Genomic DNA, 12,440 nt, shown 5'->3' with positions numbered 1-12,440 from the left:
CCAACTACTAAGTCTCTTCGACTCGCCACAATTTAGCCCTGTCTTTATGGCTGCCCGCCAGCTCTGGCGAATGCTGGCAACTGACTCCCACGACTTGTGATCAATGTCACACGATTTCATGTCGCGTTTGCAGACGTCTTTATAACGGAGACATGGACGGCCGGTGGGTCTGATACCAGTGGCGAGCTCGCTGTACAATGTGTCTTTGGGGATCCTGCCATCTTCCATGCGGCTCACATGGCCAAGCCATCTCAAGCGCCGCTGACTCAGTAGTGTGTATAAGCTGGGGGTGTTGGCCGCTTCAAGGACTTCTGTGTTGGAGATATAGTCCTGCCACCTGATGCCAAGTATTCTCCGAAGGCAGCGAAGATGGAATGAATTGAGACGTCGCTCTTGGCTGGCATACGTTGTCCAGGCCTCGCTGCCGTAGAGCAAGTCATTAATATAGATTGTAAATAACTGAGGCCGCAGCACCAATCCATGCGGCACTCCACTAATCACAGCCTGCCAACTTGAAAATGCCACATTTATCCCGACTCTCTGATTCCTGTCCATTAAACAATCCTCTATCCATGCTGATGTATTACCTCCAACCCAATGAGCTCTTATCTTGCATATTAACCTTTTGTGTGGCACCTTATTGAATGCCTTTTGGAAATCCAAGTATACTACATCTACTGGTTACCCTTTATCTACCCTACTAGTTACATCCTCAAAATTCTTATGCAGTCTGACAGATAAAAAAGGGTTCTTTCTTATGCAACAAAAAGGAACTTTTTTGGCATAATCCCACAGCTATTCCACATTTTCCTGACTGTGCTTAAATAATGACACAAATATTTTAAGAAACAATATTGGAGAAATTTGAAAGATCACTTACGGTAAGTGTTGTGTGATTGCCTTTAAAAGTGATGTCCCTTTAAGATCTTAGTATGCTAATGAGCTGAGGACCAGGATACAGTCATGTGACTACATGCCAGTCTCACTCTGCAACAGTAACACCAAGAGGCAAGTCCTGTAAATAGTCAACTCCGCACTGTATATACTTGTTAGCTGTTAATAAACATGTTTGAGATCTTCAACAACTGAACTCCATGCATCTCATTTATGTTGCATCAAACAACATAAAAAACTTCTCATTATATGGTGGCAGATGTGATGAAGAGCCAAAATCTAAGATTGAACACCACAGGAAAACTACTACAGCTAAAAGAGAGAAAGTTAAAAGAAAATGGTGCAGTCTGGAAACCCAGCAATGTCGCGCCTTCACTTCTGCTCCCTAGAGAACAGCCAGCACCACAATGAGGCAGAAGGGACAGGTATCTCCATGAGACCAAGTTCTCTACCCCCAACAAGTCCTCAACCTGGAGCTATCAGATGCAGAGGATGAGGAGAGGCGAAGGACTCCAAGTGTCACTACGTGCTGAGGTTCTATCTGTCCCCGGTGTTGCGAAGGATGGGCCTGGTCACATTGCCGCGGAACGCTCCATGCAGTTGGACCGTGCCGTACCACCTATCCTTCGTGGAGCAGTTTCTGCGGGAAAACACCTTTGACCACCGGTCCATCAGGCAGTGGTCTGCACGGAATGTCCTCAAGGCCCGACGGGAAAAGGAGACGGGGGATCCTGTTGGATGGTTCCCCGAGCAGACCGCCAAAGTCATTTGGCGGAATGCCTCATCACCAGAACTTTCAAACAAGCACCAAGACGTAGCTTGGCTGGTGGTGAGAAGGGCCCTCCCCGTCAGATCCTTCATGCACGCCCGAAGTCTCGCTCCCTCTGCACAATGCCCCCGCGGTGGCTGTGGTGGGGAAGAGACGGTTGCCCACCTCCTCCTGGAATGTGCCTTTGCAAAGCAGGTGTGGAAAGAGATGCAGTGGTTTTTGTCAAGGTTCATCCCAAGCAGCTCTGTAACACAGGAGTCTGTGCTCTACGGGCTGTTCCCAGGGACGCACACCGAGACAAACATCAGCTGCTGCTGGAGGACTATCAATTCGGTGAAAGACGCCCTTTGGTCTGCCCGGAACTTGCTGGTCTTCCAGCGCAAAGAGTTGTCCACCACCGAATGTTGCAGACTGGCATATTCCAAGGTCCAGGACTACGTGCTGAGGGACGCACTAAAGCTTGGGGCAGCCACAGCAAAGGCTCAATGGGGAAAGACCACAGTGTAAGGTCCCCCCACCAAGCTGAACTGAGGGGCTGGATCCATGGGAAACCCCTCGAACTGTATCAGGAAAATTTTGTTTTGCTGTAAAATGTAAAATGTTAATGGCATGACAAATGAAATGGAAGGGTCGTGAGGCAACTCATGATTGTATAGAAGGTAACTGATCATCTTTGCATTGTTTGTACTTTTTTGACTTGATGCTGTTTTAAACTGTTTGGGAATGTAATTTTTACAGATTTTTATGAATAAAGTATATTTTGGAAATTTAAAAAAAAAAGAGGAGAGGCGAAGGACACGCAATATCCTGAGGAGGCAGAGGAGGAATGAGTTGAAGCATTGTCGATTAGCTCTTCGAGATGAAGTACCGGAGCTTTCCAAGAATGACAAGGCCTCAAAAGTGGTATTTTTGAGAAAAGCAACAGAGTATATTAGTAGGCTGAAGGCAGAGCAACAGAAACTGAATGCAGAGAGGGAGAAACTTCAGAAAGAACAGCAACAGATGAAATGCGAATTCCCCAAGCAAGAATTGTCAAACCACCGAGACGATATATGGTCTTTTGAGTTTCTATACTTGCAAAGTTCATAATCTCTGCCCATGTGTAAATAATTTTGATGTTATCTAATTTTATGTGTTTCTTTCTTTTAGTATATGAGACTTATTTTGGAAAGGAGGGGGATGTGTGATTGCCTTTAAAAGTGATGTCCCTTTAAGATTTTAGTATGCTAATGAGGCGCAAGGGGAGAGCCAACTGTGCAACAGCCCCAACAAACAAATTTCTCTGCAGCACCTGTGGAAGAGCCTGTCACTCCAGAATTGGCCTTTATAGCCACTCCAGGCGCTGCTTCACAAACCACTGACCACCTCCAGGCGCGTATCCATTGTCTCTCGAGATAAGGAGGCCCAAAAGAAATGCTAATGAGCTGACTACCGGGATGTAGTCATGTGACTACATGCCAGTCTCACTCTGTAACTGTAACACCAAGAAGCAAGTCCTGTAAATAGTCAGCTCTGTACCGTATATACTTGTTAGCTGTTAATAAACCTGTTTGAGATCTTTAATCATCTGAACTCCACGCATCTTATTTATGTTGCATCAGACAACATTACAGTAGTGCAGCATATGCTTGAGAGGAACAGGAAACTTTGGACGTATAAGTACATGGAATTCACAGTACAGAAACAAGTCATTCAGCCTATTTTCCCTCCTAACTGGTCAATGCTCCACCATGGGCACCCTCTCAGCTCTCTTCATCTTATCCTTTCAGCATAACCTTCTATTTCTTTCTCCCTCATGTGTTGATCTAGCTTCCCCTTAAATGTATCTATGCTATGCACCTCATCTACTTCCACATTCTCATCACTCTGTGGGGAAAGAAGTTTCTCTTGAATTCCCAGTTGAATTTATTAGTAACCATCATGTATTTTGACCCATTTTGGCCTCCCCCCAAGTGGAAACATCTTCTCCATGTCTATCCTATTAAACTCTTTCATAATCTTAGTCAACAACTTCATTATGATTGCATCATGCAACTACCAGGATAGTGGAAGGAAAACTAGATGGACCTTGGTCTGTTTTGTTGTCCAGTAATTCCCATGTTGCTAAATCTGCGGGCACCGACGCTTAAAGGAAGATTTTGTTGAGATGTCCCCTCAGATGTGCCACAATGCACATCTTAAATGGCAGATCATTAAAGCTAAATTCCTTTTTATTCCCAATTTTGTCAGATGAAAACCTTAATTGTCCTGCTACTATAAAATTGGAACCTTGGATTTCCTTCTGTTCAACACTATGATTACTTAGTTGAAATGAAGTTCACAAGGTTCTCTAATAATCTGATCCGTACCACACAACAACTTGTCGGTATCAGACAGCTTCAATTTAGATTCCAAAGAAAGCAATGTTTAACTAATCTGTCAAGCTAATATAAAGAAAGAGAGAGAACATGTGCCAAAAATGGAGCTCAGTGTTTAAATAAAGCATTTAACTCTGTCAATGTCTTTTCCTTTTGAAAAGTTTAATCACATGTTTGTTTTTCTGCATATTGTCAAATCAAAGAGTACAAAGTGAAGGATTTCAGGAAACGTATTTTATTTATTATTTAATGGCTGCTATAAAAGGCAAATCTTTAATTTCCAGCAAGATTCAATCATATAACATTTTGTCACATTCACATTGATGGTATTTTGCTTTACATGCTTACATTCCAAACTATTAATTAATATTCTGCCTCAGCCACATCATAAATTAGCAAACACAGGAGATAAAAAGAAATACTGTATTATACATTAGATAAAAATTAATTTTAATTTGTGTAACTTTAATGCAAAGCCCCTTTTGCTCTCCTGTAAGTCGGTTATTTTCCAATGTGCTATATCTACTACAAGGAATGCTTTAAAATGCAACTTCTTGTTACGATTGTTCTTTCTCTCTTCCAAATTTCCTCCTCTCCTGAAGGTGCCAACATCTGCTGGGGAGCAGTTCCATTGACAGCCGAACTCCCTTTCTAACAGCACTGTGGGTGTACCGACAACCCAAGGACTGCAGCAGTTCTAGAAGGCAGCTCACCACCACCTTTTCAAGAGCAATTAGGGAGCCCTGGATTTTGCTGTCCCGTGATCTTTGCGGCAAGATCTTTACCTCCTCAAAATCCTCCTCAAATCGCTCCATGGCCTTGCCCCTCCCTATCTCTATAATCTCCTCCAGCAGCACCGACCTCTGAGATTTCGGTGCTCCACTAATTCTGGCCTCTTGTGCATCCCTGATTTTAATCGCTGTGGCCGCTCCTTCAGTTGCCTAGACCCCGAGCCCTGGAATACCCTCCCTATACCTCTCTGACTCTCTACCTCGCTTTCCTCCTTTAAGGCACTCCTTAAAATCTACCTCTATGACCAAGCTTTTGGTCATTTGACCTAATATCTCCTTTTGTGACTTGGTGTGATACTTGGTTTTATAATGCTCATGTGAAGCGCCTTTGGGATATTTTATTATGTTAAGGCGCTATATAAATATAAGTTTTTGTTATTATTGTTCCTCTTGCTGTGCAATGGACTGTAGTGTTCTTTAATGGGGATTCTCAATGTCGATTTATCAAACTGTCCAAGCAACCAATCACATTAAAGAATTTTCACAAACAACAACCAGGAAATAAAAAGCATTCGTAATCAAAGCACTTTTAAAATTTTACACAGGGTGAAATAAAGATTGGGACATACACATGGGGTGAAGGTAGAAGCTGTAATATGAAGAAAGGTTTAAAATATTTCTAATTATTTTAAAAATCTAGTCAAAAAAATTTAGTAATTAATCCTAATAGAGGCATTTAACAACATTCTACATTTTTTCAGGGCAAGACCAATTATTCTGCAGTAGTTATTACTCAGATTGCTGTTAAAAACCAGTTACACCTCATTGAACAAGGTGTAACTTACTATGGGGTTTCTAACAGCAGTATGAGAGCAGAAAAGAGGACGTTCTCAGCAAAATCAATTGATTTCTCTGATTGCTGGGGCAGGGGTGGGTGCGAATGTGGGGCCAGGGGCAAGGGGGTAGCTGGGTGCGGGGTTCACAGTGCAACAGTGAATGACAAACCTTAACTTCAGGACTTCCAAGTTAATCTTAGCTTGTATGAAATCCTGAAGTTGCGGTCAGATTCAGAGGGGTAATGACGGCGAACGCTGACAGTTCACCATCAAAAACCCCGCAAATTCCAGGCCAGAGTGTCCACACTCATTTCCATGGGAGGCATCATAGTGGAACCCAATCCCCTTGTGGTAACAGGATAGTGATCGGTAGTGTAGGCATCCTGGCTGATTTTTTTTTTGCTACTCACTAGCTCAGGGGTCCCAAAGAATGTTGCCCCAATTTTCGCCTCTCACTCATATTTGTTTCTATTTACATTTTTAATTTCTCTTTTTGTGGATTATTTTCTCCCTCACTTTTATGTTCTCACTCAAACCAACCCAGTTCAACTAATTGCATCAGCGGCCAATCAGTTCATAAGCTCCTGCCAATGAGACTTTGAACCAAGTGCTACCATGTTTGTAGAGTTGAGCTGCCCACCATTTTTCTCCCTTCATGTTCAGGGATGCCTCACCTCCGGTGGGTAGCTCACACAAACATCCCATCGGACTGAGGGAACTTGTTGTGGGAGAAAAATGGCTGAAATGATGCATCCTACCGCCCTACACACTTACACATGTCAAACTGTTTATTGAGAGGGAACATACATTGGAATTTAGAAATGGCCATGTCTGTTGAAGTTCTTGGTCAGATTCTTTGGAAGTTATCTTAAAATGCGTAGACGAGCAGACAATGTGAACTATTTGAGGGCTGCAGTGGCATCTCTACATCAAGATTAAGATCTTAAGCATGTTATTTCAACAATGCTAATTATTTAGCATTATCTAGGTGATCTGAGCACCCAGTAAATACTTGAGCCTGGCAACAATCAATGGCTGTTGTTCTACAAGTTGCATCTGTACAATATGAACTGCAAAGTGGTTTCCTTTTCTCCCCAGCAGTGTCTTTAAACATCAAAGAGCAACTTGGACTCCCCTAATGGGTAAATGCACTGGTCCATACAGGTCAGCAAGGTCCTTGCTTTGATCCCTAGTACATGCTGTGGAGATACTTTAGATTTTCCTGTGATTAGGGAGGGAAGAGGGGAATAAGGGAAAGTAACACATCAACAGCAATTCCTGATAGAATAGTCATAGAGTGATACAGCACCGAAAACAGGCCTTTCGGCCCAACCATAAACCACCCATTTTTACTAATCCTACATTAATCCCATTTCCCTCTCACATCCCCACCTTCCCTCAATTATCATACGACCGACCTACCCGAGGGGCAATTTATAATGGCCAATTTACTTATCAACCTGCAAGTCTTTGGCATGTGGGAGGAAACCGGAGCACCCAGAGGAAATCCATGTGGTCACAGGGAGAACTTGCAAACTCCACACAGGCAGTACCCAGAACCAAACCCGGGTCGCTGAAGCTGCAAGGCTGCAGTGCTAACCACTACACCGTCCTAGAGTCCATGTTGAATTGCGCATGTTGTTATAAAAGTGCTTCCATTTTTTACATTTTCTGGAGGACTCATGTTTAAAAATTGTGGAAATTAATTTATTTGAAAGACTGAAGAGATTCCATAGATGCTGGACTTCATTTTTAAAAAAAAGTCACTGGAAGGACTTGGGACTTTGTTTAAAAACAAACCATTACTGGAAATCACATATCTTAAGCTAAGTAAATAGCAGGAGCCTTGATGACAATGGGAGCTGTTTACAGAGAAGTGACATGTCAAGTTTTATGACGGACAAGAGTTGGTTTCATTTTGGATATTGTTTTGAGTCAGTTGGGGATAAGCCTGTTAAGAGTGAAGTCACCAGCTCATCCTTTTTCCACCTCTTTGAGAAACCCTGAGGATCCAGTGTGATAGCTGAAACCCCTGGTGCAGTGATTCTCCTGGAAAGCCTGCCAGAATGTACCCGGATTTCCTGATAGGTGCTGCCAGAGGTGTGGGTACCATTTGACCCATAGCTGGGACCTGGTTAACGAATGCCAGGGCATGTCCACATGCCAGTGGGCCTGTATATCACAACTCTGGGGGGCCAAGGTTCCTATGAGATCTCCTACAGTTCAGGCCAGGGCTGTAGGGTGCCTAGTTGGTGTGTGTCACTGTGAAGAGGCACTACAGGGGGTCTTGGTGATGCAGAAACTGTGTACTGGCAGGAGAGACTTACTCAGATGGCTCCCTCTTCGCAGTAAGCTAGCCAGCATGCAACTGCACTTGATGCAGAACATCACCCTGTGGCAAAGCCACTGACACACTGCCTTATGGATCCTGCTCGGGAGAAGCAAAAGCACTGGTACGGATTCCTATAGATGGCTGGTGTCCCCTTTAAGGAAGCACCTTGCGGCAACTCCCTCAAACGAGGGGGTCAGATGTAGGGGCTCCACCCCTTCCTCTGGATTCAGTCTATAAGGTTAAGAGTGAGATGCAGACGCTCGGCAAGTCTCTGTCTCTAAATCCTGTCCGGGCTATGCAACTAAAAAAAATATGGAGATGACACTTCATCCTTACTCTTGCCAGAACATGTGAGGTAGCAGTTTATGGGTTATAAGCCCAGCTCGATGGGTGTAAGGGAAGGGTGCTATGGGTTGTCTCTGATGTTGGGAAGAATCATTTCATTCTATTGGTCAGTCACTGCCCACCTCAAGCTGGACAACCCCCAGCCAATAAGGTACTGACCTGCCAATGTCTGCCTTCCTCTATGGATGCATGATAGGGATCCTATCCTGACAAGCAGATGGTAAATGGCTACCCAAGAAACAAAAGGTGAAGATTCTCTGGCTTGGAAGCTGGAACAGCAAGACTATGTATCCTGCCACGCATGAGGACTTGCAATCAAGAGACAATGTGCATAAGGCTGCATTGATTGACTGTGAGCTACACAAGTTCAACATCGACCTTGGTGCTCTTCAAGAGACTAGATTGGCCAACACTGGATCAATACGTGAGGCCAATTATACCTTCTACCGGCATGGCAAAAGTGCTAATAACCACAGTGAACGTGGAGCGGATTTTGCTGTCAACAGCAGATTGATGCAGATAATTGAAATGTCTATTGCGACTTCTGAATGCCTCGTATCTCTTCATCTACCATCAGATGGAGGTTTTGTCATCATCATCTGTGCTTATGCACCAACCCTGTATGCCAATGCCGAAGACAAAGATCACTTCTATGACACTCTGGAGCATCTGCCACATGGAGAAAAGTTATTTCCCCTGGGGAACATTAACGCAAGAGTTGCATCAGACAGAGTTTCATGGTAAACATGCCTTGGTCATCAATGCATTGACAAAATGAACAAAATGGACAACAGCTACTAGAACCTTGTGCACGGTGTGAACTTTGCATTACTAACACCTTCTTCCAGGGCAAGGTGTCATGGCGTCATCTGAGATCTGGCCACTGGCACCAACTTGACCTAATAATCAGCAGAAGATGTGACCAGTCCAGTGTTCTTCACACCTGCACCTATCACAGTGCAGATTGCAATACTGATCGTTCGTCAGTCGCAGGTGCAACCATGGAAAATACACAAGTCCAAACACAATGGCATGCTGCACATCAACATTCTATGCATGAAGGATGACAACAAATATCAGAAGTTCTCAGAAGCTCTCTGGTAGTGCTTTCCACCTGAGGGCTCACCAGATAATGCTGATGAAGCATGGAAGTCTCTGCGGTCCATCATTTACAAAGCTGCAGTAACCACATTTGGCAAAGGAAGAAACAGAAAAGAGATTGGTTCAAGACCCATCTTTCAGAATGACTCCGATCATTGATGTGAAGAGCACAGCTCACCTGGCTTACAACCTGTCTCCTAATCCTAAAGCACATGACAATCCCATGCTAGCCAAGGCAGTTGTGCAGAAGACAACAAAGTACAGTGCCAACAAGTATTGGATCAATCTATGTGAAGAAATACAAACTGTTGGTGACACAAGAACACAAGAAATAGGAGCAGGAGTAGACCATATGGCCCATCGAGCCTGCTCCGCCCTTCAAAACGATCATGGCTGATCTGAGGATTCAACTCCACTTTCCCACCTGCTCGCCATACCTCTTGATTCCCTGAGAGACCAAAAATCTGTCTATATCTGCCTTAAATGTATTCAATGATAGAGCATCCACAACTCTCTGGGGTAGAGAATTCCAACGATTCACAATCCTTTGAGTGAAGTTATTTCTCCTCATCTCAGTCCTGAATGATTTACCCCTTATCCTGAGACTGTGCCCCCGTGTTTTAGATTCCCTGACCAGCAGAAATAATCTCAGTGTCTACCCTATCCAGCCCCTTTAGAATCTTATATGTTTCAATGAGATCACCTCTCATTCTTCTAAACTCCAGAGAATACAGGCCCATACATGAGAATAGTAACCTTCACGCTATGTATGATGATATCAAAAGGTACCACCATCACTAAAGTTGCTCCTTTGAAATCCGTAGGTGGGGAAGTACTCACTGACGGGAAGAAGCAAATGGCCTGCTGGATAAAGCACTACTCCGAGCTATACTCATGTGAGATGGATATCTCTCTGCCTGTACTTGATGATCTTCTGTAGCTACCTGTCATGTATGAGTTTGATGCAGAATCCTCATTACTTGAGCTTGAAAAAGCCATTGACTCCCTAGCAACAAGGAAAGGAATATCAGCTGAACTGCTCAAACATGGAAAGGCCCACCTGCTGCCATATCTCCTCGACTTCCTCCTCCTGTGCTGCAGAGAAGGCACTGTCCCACAGCCTATGTATGACGCAAACATCATCACATTATATAAGAAAAAAGACGATTGAGGGGATTGCAACAACTACTTGGGCATCTCACTCCTCAGCGTCACTGGGAAGACCCCTGCCAGAGTCATTCTAATGAGGATGCCAGAGGCTGAAGCTTCCTGCTGGGAAGGTTTTTAAATTCACACCTGAAAAACTGTCACCTATAGAAGGGTTTTGGAGAGTTGTGCATACGATTGGAGTTGCAGTTCAGGCCAACTCACTACCTTCAGGAAAGAATGGAAGAAAAAAAAAAGTTTGATGTCAGTTGTTTGTATGTAAATTACTCAGAGGTCAACCTTGATGCACTGGAAACCACAGTCCAAAGTAATTGTTGGGACACAATACAAGAGATCGGAGGTACAAATTGCAGAATTACAAAACTGGATGATCACAGTTAGATTTGTGGAGGCTTCTAAGCACTAAAAGCCCAAGGAGCTATATGGATCAATTCCCTGTTAGGCAAGTCTACTGGCATTATGATCATCAACACTGATACAACCTGCAGCCAGCTCTGCCCTCCTGAGCTTTGGTTGGTGCAAAATACTGTATAATTGTGAGCAGGTAAAACAAACATGGGCTGCAGAACTTTAGGCGGGACTTGCTTGCCGTTGCATTTTCTCATTTCCCTACAGAGACGTCTTTTAAATCAATGCATATTGAAATAAACTATTGATAAGTAGCTAGAACTTTCAACAGAAGGGATGCAAACTCAAAAATCACTTTTGAATACACAAGACAACAGAAAAGATAACCATGTTATAAAAGCCGTTCAGTACTCAAAGAGTTAAAGAGTTTTCAATTTTATAAAATAGTTAAAGACAGGTTACCTTGTTATCTGGGAAAGTCAAGACTTCTTTAAACACATAATTGGTTGCTGTTTTCTTTCTAAAGGTGTCATGTGAATGAGCCCTATTTCTTCACAGACACAAACCATCATACACATTCTGCCTTCCCATGCAAGTAAATATCAGCCAAGGGAAAATGCTTTAGATTCCTGGTGCACTATTTTGATAAAAAGGATGAAGTCACCCATGAATAGCAAGATTTGAAATACCCCACCCTGCTGCTTCTCTCCCAATGACATCATGACTACTAATCTTGTTTTCATGTGAATGGCAGAAAAGAGGGGTTATACTGAACACAGCTCGCTCCTTTATTTAAACTGTTAATCCGAGGGCCACTGCTGGGATGGAATAATGAGAGCATGTCTGAGATGGTGACCTCGCCATCTTTGCTTATTCACCGGTTGAGAAACATCAGTCCATTTGCTCATTAATTGCATTTTTGAAAGATGATGTGTGAAACCGTATGTTAAGTTGGGACACATCATTCCCCACACTAAGGGGTATAGTTTCAATTCTGACTGCCATACATAATAGCACGTGAAAACTATTTTTATTTCCTTCTGGAAAAGAATGTAATGAAAGAATATTATCAATGATCTCAATAAAAAATATTTCTGCATAGCAAGATACTCTGGTGGTGAGGAGTTCCATCTCTACATGGACGCAACAATGTTTTAATATCTCCAAGATCATCAAGGATTTTAAACAAACCTAACATTTTCCACAAAAGCAAAGTCCAGCTTCACATCAGTACAGAATTTAAAGGTGTGGCTAATATGCTGTTTTGAACAGAGTAGCATTTTTGTGAAGTTGGTTATCTTGTATCCCACACATACATACTGTTGAATGGGGTTACCACTATTTGGCCAAAGGAAAAATGATAGCAGTGAATTAACTGGTTCTGGTGCAGGGTCGGTAAGACTGGATTAAATCTCACGTGTATTTTACCTGGGAAGCAGATCTCTTGATATATAGTGAGACCAGCTCATTATAATAATAGACATGCTCCCTGCACACATTGGCCCAAGTGCTTGAAGCACACTGCATGCCTGGGCGGAATATTCAGCCAGCAGCCCTTAA

The 12,440-nt window shown here is 43.2% G+C and overlaps 1 long non-coding RNA gene across 1 annotated transcript in view; it reads left to right on the top strand.

Annotated features, from left to right (window-relative positions):
- The window catches only part of LOC137379709 (uncharacterized), a 126,006-nt gene extending 123,082 nt beyond the window's left edge, over positions 1 to 2,924 (top strand). Inside the window, exon 3 of the long non-coding RNA XR_010976892.1 lies at positions 2,402 to 2,924. This is a non-coding gene — a long non-coding RNA (uncharacterized lncRNA). The remainder of the gene's footprint in view (positions 1 to 2,401) is intronic.
- The last annotated feature ends 9,516 nt before the right edge of the window (positions 2,925 to 12,440 follow it).

The sequence above is a fragment of the Heterodontus francisci genome, chromosome 18, assembly GCF_036365525.1.
Source record: "Heterodontus francisci isolate sHetFra1 chromosome 18, sHetFra1.hap1, whole genome shotgun sequence".
In the NCBI taxonomy this organism is placed as follows: domain Eukaryota; kingdom Metazoa; phylum Chordata; class Chondrichthyes; order Heterodontiformes; family Heterodontidae; genus Heterodontus; species Heterodontus francisci.
This window is presented reverse-complemented; position numbering and strand designations above follow the sequence as displayed.